We start from the raw sequence: 12,305 nt of genomic DNA on the forward strand, positions 1-12,305 counted from the left end.
CGTTTACTTTGATGTCCATCATGGACTTGGACAGGTGATGCGGGCGAGCTTGGTCCAGTGTGACGGAGGCTAGTGTATGGCTGAGCGAGCTGCTGTAGTCTGCGGGTGAGGCTGCGGTCGGGTCTGGAGACAAGGTGGCGGTCGAGTGTGGTGAACAAAATGGCGGTGCCCACGACGTTGCATAAAATGGCGGAGAAGATGGCCGCCCCCACAACTCACATGAGGCACTGCCAGTGTCGGTGGCCTTGATCAAAGATGGCCGCCCCCACGACTCTCACAAGGGGATACTGGCATCTGTGGCCTTGATGAAAGATGGCCGCCCCACAACTCACATGAGGCACTGCTGGCGTCTGTGGCTTTCCCCCTGCAGGCCTTCGCGAAGTGGCCTTTCTTGTGGCAGTCGGAGCAGGTCGCGTTTCTTGCAGGGCAGCGCGCCCTCGGGTGTTTCGCCTGGCCACAGGAAAAGCAGCCGGCGGCCCGATCGCGGGGCTCCGATGTCGCAGCCGGTACCAGGGGTGGCGGTCCCGATCGGGTCCGGGACACCGACGCTGAGGTAGGTCCCAGAGGCGGCGGTGCGAGGGGTATTGCGGTCGGGGTCGGGCCCGAGTCCCGGGGTCGCGCAGCACAGCACCTGGAATACGCCTCGAGGTCCCGATGGGCCACTTCCAGAGAGCGAGCGAGGGCTGCAGCTGTGTTCAGGTCGAGGTCCTTTGATTCGAGCAGTCTTTGCCGTGAGTAGTCAGACCGAAGGCCTTTCACGAAGGCATCGCGGATATTCTCTTCAGTATTTTCTGCAGCCGTTACAGCTTTAAAGTCACAGTCCCTGCCGAGTGTTTGTAGCGCCCGTAAAAATTCATCTACAGACTCTCCTGGCTGTTGCGGGCGGGATCTTAGGAGATGTCTGGCATACATAGAATTTACCGGGCTCCGGTACTGCTCTTTCAGCAGGTTGAGGGCGGCCTCGTATGTAGTAAGGTCCTGGATGAGTGCAAATACTTTAGGGCTCATTTGGGCGGTCAGAACTCTTAGTTTGGATCTCTGAGGCACGCCGGATTCTCCCAGGTAGGATTCGAAACAGCTCAGCCAGTGTTTGAAGTCGAGGGCTGAGTTTGCTGCCTGTGGGTTTAGATCCAGGTACGGCGGTCGGAGGGCTCGCAGCCAGGCCGGCTGCTGTGGCTGTTGTAGCTGGGCGTCTGACTGGTCGTTTGGCTGCTCCGTTAAAGACATTTCAAAATTTAGCCAATAAAATTGATATACCTATCAATTCATCCAATGAAAAGCGACGAGTTAAGACAGTAACTATAGGTTTTTATTGGCTAAATAACAGAGCCCACCCTCGTGGGTGATCGGGTCCAGCAAGGAGGAATACCAGCCAGTCGACCACCTTTATACCTGGGCAAGTAGGTGGAGCCATGGGCGGAGTCAGCAGTGGTCAGCCCAGGTATAACAGCGTGACAAGAGGCGACCTCGTGTAGTGATACAACAGTGTAAACAGTGATAACCATAGTGTAACGATATAACAGTGATAACCATAGTGTAACGATAGTGAACGATAAAAGTGGTTTACCACAATGGGTACCCGGGAGTGAGTTACAGGCTGGAATCTAATCGAGGGGTTCAGATGGTTTATATATAGAATAATGGATACCTGGGAGTGAGTTACAGACTGGAATCTAATCGAGGGGTTCAGGAGGTTTATATATAGAATAATGGGTACCTGGGAGTGAGTTACAGGCTGGAATCTAATCGAGGGGTTCAGGAGGTTTATATATAGAATAGTGGATACCCTGGGAGTGAGTTACAGGCTGGAATCTAATCGAGGGGTTCAGATGGTTTATATATAGAATAATGGATACCTGGGAGTGAGTTACAGCCTGGAATCTAATCGAGGGGTTCAGATGGTTTATATATAGAATAATGGGTACCTGGGAGTGAGGTACAGGCTGGAATCTAATTGAGGGGTTCAGATGATTTATATATAAAAATAATGGATAACCGAGGGGTTTAGATGTGCCCCTATATTAGTTGGAGCTCTCGCTTTCTGCTTCTGTTCACGTTCTGCGGTGGGGCCCAGGCTGCCAGCCTGCTCAATGCTGCTGCTGGAGTCCGGTATTTGGCGCTGGTAATTAAGGATATAAACAGCGGCCGATAAAAAGGGAAAAACTGCAAATGCTGGAGTTCTGAAACAAATGCAGGAAATGCTGGAAGTGCACAGCAGTTCCATCGGCACCTGTGATGGGGAAAGACAGATGAATATTTCAGGAGAGAAACCCTTCAGCAGAACTGATGGGCATGATAGCATTTCAGCAGAGGGGGAGAACGGGGAGAGGGCACTGAAAGAACAGCCGGTCTGAGCACCGAGAGCAAGTTAAGGGGTTGAACGACCTGCAAACGGCGTCACAGTAAAAACAGGAAACCATTCGACGTGATAACAACGAGGCAATGAAAAGACAGTTTATATATTAAAATAAAAATACGTGGAGCAAATAGATTGCCCGTGGTGTAAAGGAGATGACGGGGGCCGGAGAGCAAAATAAATGAGAGCAGTTTGAAAGAAGCCAGCCTGTCGGAGTATTTAACCGGAATGAGACTCCCTCGACTGACACTCCCAGTGCAGCACCGAGGGAACGCTGCACTGTCGGAGGAGACGTTAAACCGAGGCCGCGTCTGCCCCCTCAGGCGGACGTAAAAGATCCCGCGGCCACTATTTAGAAGAAGTGCAGATGGGGGGAGTTCTCCTCGGTGTCCCTGGGCCAACATCACTTTTTTTTGAAAAACACACTCAGATTATCTGCTCATTGTCTCATTGCTGCTTGCGGGGCCTTGCTGTGTGCAAATCGGTTGCCGCGTTTCCTGCATTACAACAGTGACTACACGTCAAAAAAAAAAAAAAGCCCTTCTTTGGCTGTAAAGTCCCAAGGTTTGTGAAAGCGCTGTGTAAATGCAAGCTTGTTCCTTTTTTTATGGTATTGTGGAGATGACCCCTAAGCAGTACGCGGTAACATCCGGTCACAGTGCAGAGGCCACTGCACTCCACTCCTTTCCCCCTGAGTTAATGTGTAAAGGAGTTGTGCGTTCGCTCCTGTGTCCGCTGATCTGGACTCGCAAGTTAACCAATTGCAAAATAACCAGTCATCAATCTTTGGTGGACTTTGGTCGGATTAGTCAGACTGCACCTGGGCAATGTGCGCACGGGACTCTTGTCCGACGGCACTGCAGGGCGGAGCAGAGAGAGTCTGTGTACGAATGCCGAGGGGCTTGCTTCTTGCCGAGGATCTGGTGATTGTGCAGAGGGGCCGAGGTAGCCCAAGGCCAACGCACTGCAGCACTTGCAGCTTCTGACCTCGCCACCTTAACGCGAGGCCCATCAGTCGCCGGAGTCCGCACCAAGAGCCGGGGTAACTTTCTCCTTTCGGTATTTTGCACGTAGGAACGGAGCTGGGCCATTCAGCCCCTCGGGGCTGTGGTATTTCCCCCCCTGCGCCCTCGTGCTGTTCTCGACGGCGGGACGCCTGCTCCCCAGGGCTTGGCCTGCGTTGCTTCTGGTTTTTTGCTGGCCCGGGTTGTGTGGGAGCAATCTGGAGAGGCAACGGCTGCTTTCCTCCTCTCTCTCTCTCTCTCTCTCTCTCAATGTGCACGGGGCACGGCGGCTGAGGAGCTTGACGTGCGGGGAGCTGGACGTCTGAATCCGCAGACCTGGGCTGTCCCCACCCTCCATTCATCGCGTCCAGAGCTCCACGTGGAACAGGAGCGAGTTAGGCTGGGCTGGGATCGCAGTTTGAAAGTGAATGTTTATTAGTAACCAACACGCGGCTCCATATCACGAGACTCGGGGTTTGTGGGGGGGTGGGGAATAGAATAATACAGCATAGAAGGAGGCCATTTAGCCCATCGAGTCTGCGCCGGCTCTTTCAGCTGTGGCTCAGTGGGCAGCACTCTCGCCTTGGTGTCCGAAGGTTGTGGGTTCAAGTCCCCACTCCAGAGACTTGAGCACAAAAATCTAGGCTGACACTCCCAGTGCAGTACTGAGGGAGTGCCACACTGTCGGAGGTGCCATCTTTCGGATGAGACGTTAAACCGAGGACCCGTTTGCTCTCCCAGGTGGACATAAAAGATCCCATGGCATTATTTCGAAGAAGAGCAGGAAACTTATCCCCGGCGTCCTGTCCCAATATTTATCCCTCAATCAACATTTAAAAAAAAACCTGATTATCTGGCCATTATCACATTGCTGTCTGTGGGCGCTTGCTGTGCGCACATTGGCTGCCGCGTTTCCCACAATACAACCGTGACTACACTACAAAAAGTACCTCATTGGCTGTGAAGCGCTTTGGGATGTCCCGTGGTTAAAGGCACTATATAAATGCGAGTCTTTCTTTCGAAGAGCAATCCAGTCAGTCCCACTATTTCCCCATATCCCTGCAATTTTTTTCTCCTTCAATTATCTGTTGGCCGAGTGTTTCTAAAAAGGCCGACTTTTTGGTGCGCGCCATCTACATCGCAAACGTCTCCAAACTCGGCCCGTGGGCCATGTGCGGCCCCCCCCTGGCCATCCAGCTCCTGAAGCCCAGGCCTCGCCCTTCCTGTCTGCGTTTTTCTCATCTCTGCGTCAACTGGTCTGGTCATATCACATTGCTGTTTGCAGGATGTTGCTCTGCGCAAATTGGCTGCCGCGTTTCCTGTGTTGCAACAGTGACCACGCTTCGAAAAGTACTTTGGGCGCGTCCTGTGGGCGTGAAAGGCGTATAAATTCAAGTCCCATTCACCCCATCTCCCCTGTGCTCGCTGACTGACAGTTGGCTCCCGGTTAAGCAACGCCTCGATTTAAAAACTCTGATCCTTGTTATCAAATCCCTTTGCGGCCTTGCCTCTCCCCATCTCTCTAATCACCTCCAGCCTCACAACCACCCGCCCCCCCCCCCCCCCCCCCAACCGAGATATCTGCGCTCCTCTAATTCTGCCATCTTGAGCATCCCTGATTTTAATCGCTCCACTTTTGGTGTACGTGCCTTCAGCTGCCTAGGCCCTAAGCTCTGGAATTCCCTGCCTAAACCTCTCTTTCCTCCTTTAAGACGTTCCTTAAAACCTACCTCTTTGAGCAAGCTTTTGGTCACCTGCCCTAATATCTCCTTATCTGGCTGGGAGTCAAATCCTGTGTAGCACCTTGGGACGTTTTACTACGTTGAAGGTGCTATATAAATACAAGTAGTTATTATTTTGATTCATGTGCTGGCTAAGAGAATGCTTGTCTTGTCAGGCCACTGCAGGTCTTCCCAACAGACTACTGTACCAGGAAACGAGCCTGACTGTTTTCTTCCCTCCCCCCAACTCTGTTATTTCCTCTTCACGTGAGGGGAGTGGATCAACAGCTCTTGGCCACTCCCTGTGACAGCATGATCAGAATTCGGAAAGTCCCTGTGTGGTAGATTGTGGCTGTGGGCTGGCATCTTTCTGCTCTCAATCCATGACTCGTAGCGGCCCATGTCTCTCCAGAATGATACCAAGGCTAAATGTGCGCGTTACGAGGACCACTTGCAAAGACTTGGCTTGTAGTCCCTTCTGTATAGAAAATTAAAGGGCGATGTAATTGAGGTTTTAAGATGATTGAAGGAGTTGATAGGGTAGATACAGAGAAACTACATCCGCGGGGGGGGGGGGGGGGGTGGCGGGGGAGTCCAGAACAAGGGGGCGTAACATTAAAATTAAAGCCAGGCTGTTCATGGGGTGATGTCAAGAAGCAGTTCTTTACACAAAGGGAAGTGGAAATCTGGCACTCTCTTTAAACCCCCCCCCCCCCCCCCCCCCAAAAAGCTGTTGAGTCTGGGGGTCAATTGAAAATGTCATAACTGAGAATGATAGATTTTTGTTAGGCAAGGGTATTAAGGGTTACGGGCCAACATTCCTGCTAAGCCGCGCAGCCGTCTGGAGGTCCCGCGCAGCCCGGGACTGGCTCTTCACATGAGATTATGCGCATACGCAAAATTTGGAATCGGCCGCGCAGCCCGTTGAAGGGACCGCGCACCTTATTTAAAAAAAAAAAAAAAAAATACAGGGGGAACATTGTTACGGACCCAAGGTGGGTAAATTGAGTTAGGCTACAGACCACTGCGATCCAATTGAATGGTGGAGCAGGGTAGAGGAAAGAGGGACGAGGTCCTGCAAGCAGAATACAGGGAGCTAGGAAATAAATTACAGGAAACTTTGTGCTATCCGGCACCGACGGGACTGAGCTGTTGCCGTCCCATCAAAACTGCCGGACAAACCAGCGCTAATGTTGAAACATACGGAGATTTTGAGCTCCGTATCTGGCAACAAACCCTGCTGCTTCTAAACAGTCGGCCGTACCTTGCAAGCGTCTCTGTAGCTTAGCAACAGCTTCAGCGAGACCTTGCAGAGCTTGACTGGTGGGAAAAAAAACCTAACGAAACGGCTCCTGATTTTTGCCGGTGGCTCGAGCATTCCAGACAGTTAACCTCCGGATAAACCAAAGTTTTCTGTAAAAAGCAGGACCTCAAAGGTAGTAATCTCAAGATTACTCCCAGTGCCATGTGCTAGCAAGAGCAGAAATAGGAGAATAGATCAGATGAATGCCTGGCTGGAGAGATGGTGTAGGAGGGGGGGCTTTAAATTCCAGAGGCATTGGGACCGATTCTGGGGAAGGTGGGAACTGTACAAGCTGGACGGGTTACACCTCGGCAGAAACGGGACCAACATCCTCGCAAGGGGGTTTGCTAGTGCTGTTGGCAAGGATTTAAACTAGTTTGTCAGGGGCCTGGGAACCTAAGTGTGGGCCCAGAACGGAGAGAAACAAAGCTGGAAGTGCAAGTTAGAAAAGTAGTCAGCAAAACTAGTAGGGAGCAGAAACAAAGGCCAACAGTAAAGAGGGTCAAAGTGCTGAAAAATATTAAACAGGCAAATTTGAAGGCACTTTATCTAAATGCACGTAGCATTTGCAACAAGGTGGATGAATTAATGGCACTAATAGAAGTGAATGGGTATGATGTAATTGCCATTACAGAGACATGGTTGCAGGGTAACCAAAGCTGGGAACTGAATGTTCCAGGGTACTCAACATTTAGGAAGGACAGACAAAAAGGAAAAGGAGGTGGCGTAGCGCTGTTAATAAGGGATGAGATCGGTACGGTAGAGATAAAAGATCTTGGCTTGGCAGATCGTGATGTAGAACTGGAATCAGTTTGTGTGGAGCTAAGAAACAGCAAAGGGTGGAAAACATTGGTGGGAGTTGTGTATAGGCCACCAAACAGTAATGGTAATGTAGGGCACAGTATCAATCAAGAGATTGGAAGTGCATGTAACAAGGGCAAACCGGTAATCATGGGGGACTTTAATCTACATATTGACTGGGCAAATCAAATTACCACTACTGGTGTGGAGGACGAATTCTAGGAATGCATGCGAGATGGTTTCCTGGATCAGTATGTGGAGGAACCAACCAGGGAACAGGCTATTCTGGATCTGGTACTGTGTAATGAGAAAGGGCTAATCAATAATCTTGTGGTAAAGGGGCCTTTAGGGACAAGTGACCATAATATGATTGAATTTTACATTAAGTTTGAGAATGATGTATTCCAATCAGAAACTGAGGTCTTCAATCTAAACAGAGGAAACTACAAGGGTATGAGGGACAAGTTGGCCACGGTAAATTGGGAGACTACACTAAAAGCTATGAAGGTGGATATACAATGGCTAACATTCAAGGAAATAATGCATAATTTGCAACAAACATATATTCCTCTAGGGCGTAAAAACCCAAAAGGAAAAGTGATCCAACCATGGTTAACAAAAGAAGTTAAAGTTAGTATTAAGTCAAAGGAGGAAGCTTATAAAGTTGCCAGAGAAAGCGGTCAGCCTGAGGATTGGGACCTTTTCAGAAATCAACAAAGGGGGACCAAAAAACTGATAAAGAAAGGGAAAATGGAATATGAGCACAAACTAGCGAAAAATATAAAAAGGGATTGTAAAAGCTTCTATAGGTATGTGAAAAGGAAAAGACTGGCAAAGGTAAATGTAGGTCCTTTACAGTCAGAGACGGGAGAATTTATAATGGTGAATGAGGAAATGGCAGAGAAATTGTATAAATACTTTGTTTCTGTCTTCACGGAGGCAGACACAAAAAACCTCCCAGAAATACGAGAAAACCAAGGGTGTGACGAGAATGAGGAACTCAAAGAAATTATTATTAGTAAAAAGACAGTACTAGCAAAATTAATGGGACTAAAAGTCAATAAATCCCAAGGACCGGATGACCTACTTCCTAGGGTTTTGAAAGAGGTGGCCACTGGGATAGTGGACACATTGGTTGTCATCTTCCAAAATTCTATAGATTCTGGAACGGTTCCTGCAGATTGGAGGATAGCAAATGTAACCTCGCTATTTAAGAAAGGAGGGAGAGAGAAAACGGGGAACTACAGACCTGTTAGCCTCACATCAGTAGTTGGGAAAATGCTGGAATCTATTATAAAGGATGGAATAACTGGGCACTTAGAAACTAATCGTAAGATTGGGCAGAGTCGGCATGGATTTATGAAAGGGAAATCCTGTTTGACAAACCTATTTGAGTTCTTTGAGGATGTAACTAGTGGAGTAGACAAAGGGGAACTGGTAGATGTGGTGTATCTGGAATTTCAGAAGGCCTTCGATAATGTCCCACACAAGAGGTTGGTGAACAAAATTAGGGCACATGGAATTGGGGGTAATATACTGGCATGGATTGAGAATTGGTTAACAGACAGAAAACAAAGAGTAGGGATAAATGGGTCTTTTTCAGGATGGCAGGCTGTGACTAGTGAGGTAACGCAAGGATCGGTGCTTGGGCCCCATCTATTCACATTCTATATCAATGATTTGGATGAGGGGACTAAATGTAACATTTCCAAATTTGCTGATGACACAAAGCTAGGTGGCAGTGTCAGTTGCGAAGAGGCTTCAAGGGGATCTCTTTGACCAAGCTTTTGGTCACCTGCCCTAATTTCTCCTTGTGTGACTCGGTGTCAGATTTTTTTGTTGTTTGCACTCCTGTGAAGCGCCTTGGGACATTTTACTATGTTAAAGGCGCTATATAAATACAAGTTGTTGTTGGTTACACCACTGCGTTGACTCATTTAGCCATTGGAGATTTCAGCCATAGTTTCACACAGTCCCGTGGGTTCTAGCAGTGCTGGGAGGGGTGGTTGCCCCTCTGGGACTGTGCACTGAGTGTCACAGGGTGGTCTAAGGTTGAGGGTGAGGGAAGGGGATTCTCATCCGTGGGTTCAAATCCCTCCATGGCCTCGCCCTTCCCTACCTCTGCAACCTCCAGCCCGACAACCCTCCGAGAACTCTGCGCTCCTCCAATTCTGGCCTCTCACGCATTCCTCCCTTCCGCTGCTCCACCATTGGTGGCTGTGCTTTCAGCTGCCTGGGCCCTAAGCTCTGGATTTCCCTCCCTAAACCTCTCCGCCTCTCCTCCTTTAGGACCCAGCTTAAAACACCCCTTTTTGCCCAACTGAGCCTGTCCTAATGAAAAAGACTTGAAAGAAAGACTTGCATTTATACAGCGCCTTTCACAACCTCAGGACATCCCAAAGCGCTTTACAGCCAATGAAGTACTTTTGAAGTGGAGTCACTGTTGTAATGTAGGAAACGCAGCATCTAATTTGAGGATAGCAAGCTCCCACAAACCGCAATGTGATCATGACCAGATCTCCTCCTTTGGCAGGGTGTCAATAGTTTTGTTTGACAACGCTCCTGTGAAGCTCCTCGGGACGTTTCACAACATTAAATGGGCTATATAAATGCAAGTCGTTGTTGTTGGGATGATCTGTGCCGTGGGGGGGGGGGGCGGGGGGAAGCGGGCAATGCAGCAAGGAAGGGGGGCACTGTGCAGGATCGGGAACTGCTGCTGTACTGTGCACCTTCCCTGAGCGGACCAGCCAGAGCAGCCAGTTCTGCTCGCCCCAGACAGGGAGGGGCGAACCGGGCTCATTCAAAGTTGTTCACAGCACAAAAGTCTGACGTCAAGAAGTAAGGGACTGAGTCTGGACCTCCTTCCTCCACAACCCCCCCCGCTATAACCTCCTGTTTGTTTCCAAAATGTTTTATTCTCGTCTTTAGTGAGACAAACGTTCAGATCGGTCGAGGTAAGGGAATGACGAGCGAGCAGTGATCGCTGGGCTGTGACCGATCTGGCAGCCAGTGTGTAAAACTTCACTTCCTCTCAAAGGGTGTAGTGTAGAAACATGAATGTGTGTCAGCTTTTAAAGGCTAATTATCCCGCCCTCCCTCTGTCTCCATATTTTATGAGGTGTGTTCCAGATTTCTTTCATTTGTGATGCTAATGTATTCTCCCTTTGGAACAGATCCTTTTAAAGTAAATTATTTTTGGTCTCTCTAGTGGCTACTGCCTTTTAACGCATCACTTGTAAAGCACAGGGGGGGGAGGGGTGTGGGGGCGGGATATGGAGACCAGAGGCTCCCAGATCGCAGTAACCAAAGGCAGCCCGTGCTACAATTAGCTTCGCTGCTCCTGGGCTAGCGAGGGTGGTAAAGCAGCCAGGGTTCCAGCTCCTGTTCACCATGTACTGACACCTATGAGAAAGTGAGTGTGTGGTGCGGACAGGAATCGTGCTCTCCTGTGAGGCTGTCCACGGCTGAATAGCCTTCTGGCATGCACTGGTCTCCCAACACCGAGCCTGTCGCTGTCCCGCACTCAGGCTGTGAACTGGGATTGGGCTGGAGTGACTGGGATCCCGAGCCTGTCGCTTTCCCACCCTCGGCCTGTGAACTGGGATTGGTCTGGAGTGACTGGGATCCCGAGCCTGTCGCTGTCTCGCACTTGGCCTGTGAACTGGGATTGTGCTGGAGTGACTGGGATCCTGAGCCTGTTTGTCGCTGTCCCACACTCGGGCTGTGAACTGGGATTGGGCTGGAGTGACTGGGATCCTGAGCCTGTTTGTCGCTGTCCCACACTCGGGCTGTGAACTGGGATTGGGCTGGAGTGACTGGGATCCCGAGCCTGTCGCTGTCCCACACTCGGGCTGTGAACTGGGATTGGGCTGGAGTGACTGGGATCCCGAGCCTGTCGCTGTCCCGCACTCGGCCTGTGAACTGGGATTGGGCTGGAGTGACTGGGATCCCGAGCCTGTCGCTGTCCCGCACTCGGCCTGTGAACTGGGATTGGGCTGGAGTGACTGGGATCCCGAGCCTGTCGCTGTCTCGCACTCGGCCTGTGAACTGGGATTGTGCTGGAGTGACTGGGATCCCGAGCCTATCGCTGTCCCACACTCGGGCTGTGAACTGGGATTGGGCTAGAGTGACTGGGATCCCGAGCCTATTGCTGTCCCACACTCGGGCTGTGAACTGGGATTGGGCTGGAGTGACTGGGATCCCGAGCCTGTCGCTGTCCCGCACTCGGCCTGTGAACTGGGATTGTGCTGGAGTGACTGGGATCCCGAGCCTGTCGCTGTCCTGCACTCGGCCTGTGAACTGGGATTGGGATGGAGTGACTGGGATCCCGAGCCTATCGCTGTCCTGCACTCGGCCTGTGAACTGGGATTGGGCTGGAGTGACTGGGATCCCGAGCCTGTCGCTGTCTCGCACTTGGCCTGTGAACTGGGATTATGTGGAGTGACTGGGATCCCGAGCTTGTCGCTGTCTCGCACTCGGCCTGTGAACTGGGATTGTGCTGGAGTGACTGGGATCCCGAGCCTGTCGCTGTCTCGCACTCGGGCTGTGAACTGGGATTGGGATGGAGTGACTGGGATCCCGAGCCTGTCGCTGTCCCGCACTCGGCCTGTGAACTGGGATTGGGCTGGAGTGACTGGGATCCCGAGCCTGTCGCTGTCTCGCACTCGGCCTGTGAACTGGGATTGGGCTGGAGTGACTGGGATCCCGAGCCTGTCGCTGTCCCGCACTCGGCCTGTGAACTGGGATTGTGCTGGAGTGACTGGGATCCCGAGCCTGTCGCTGTCTCGCACTCGGCCTGTGAACTGGGATTGTGCTGGAGTGACTGGGATCCCGAGCCTGTCGCTGTCTCGCACTCGGGCTGTGAACTGGGATTGGGATGGAGTGACTGGGATCCCGAGCCTGTCGCTGTCCCGCACTCGGCCTGTGAACTGGGATTGGGATGGAGTGACTGGGATCCCGAGCCTATCGCTGTCCTGCACTCGGCCTGTGAACTGGGATTGGGCTGGAGTGACTGGGATCCCGAGCCTGTCGCTGTCCTGCACTCTGCCTGTGAACTGGGATTGTGCTGGAGTGACTGGGATCCCGAGCCTGTCGCTGTCCTGCACTCGGCCTGTGAACTG

This window comes from Somniosus microcephalus, unplaced genomic scaffold (assembly GCF_052327205.1).
Source record: "Somniosus microcephalus isolate GS21.2 unplaced genomic scaffold, FLI_Smic_1.0 unresolved_chr1, whole genome shotgun sequence".
Taxonomy (NCBI): Eukaryota; Metazoa; Chordata; class Chondrichthyes; order Squaliformes; family Somniosidae; genus Somniosus; species Somniosus microcephalus.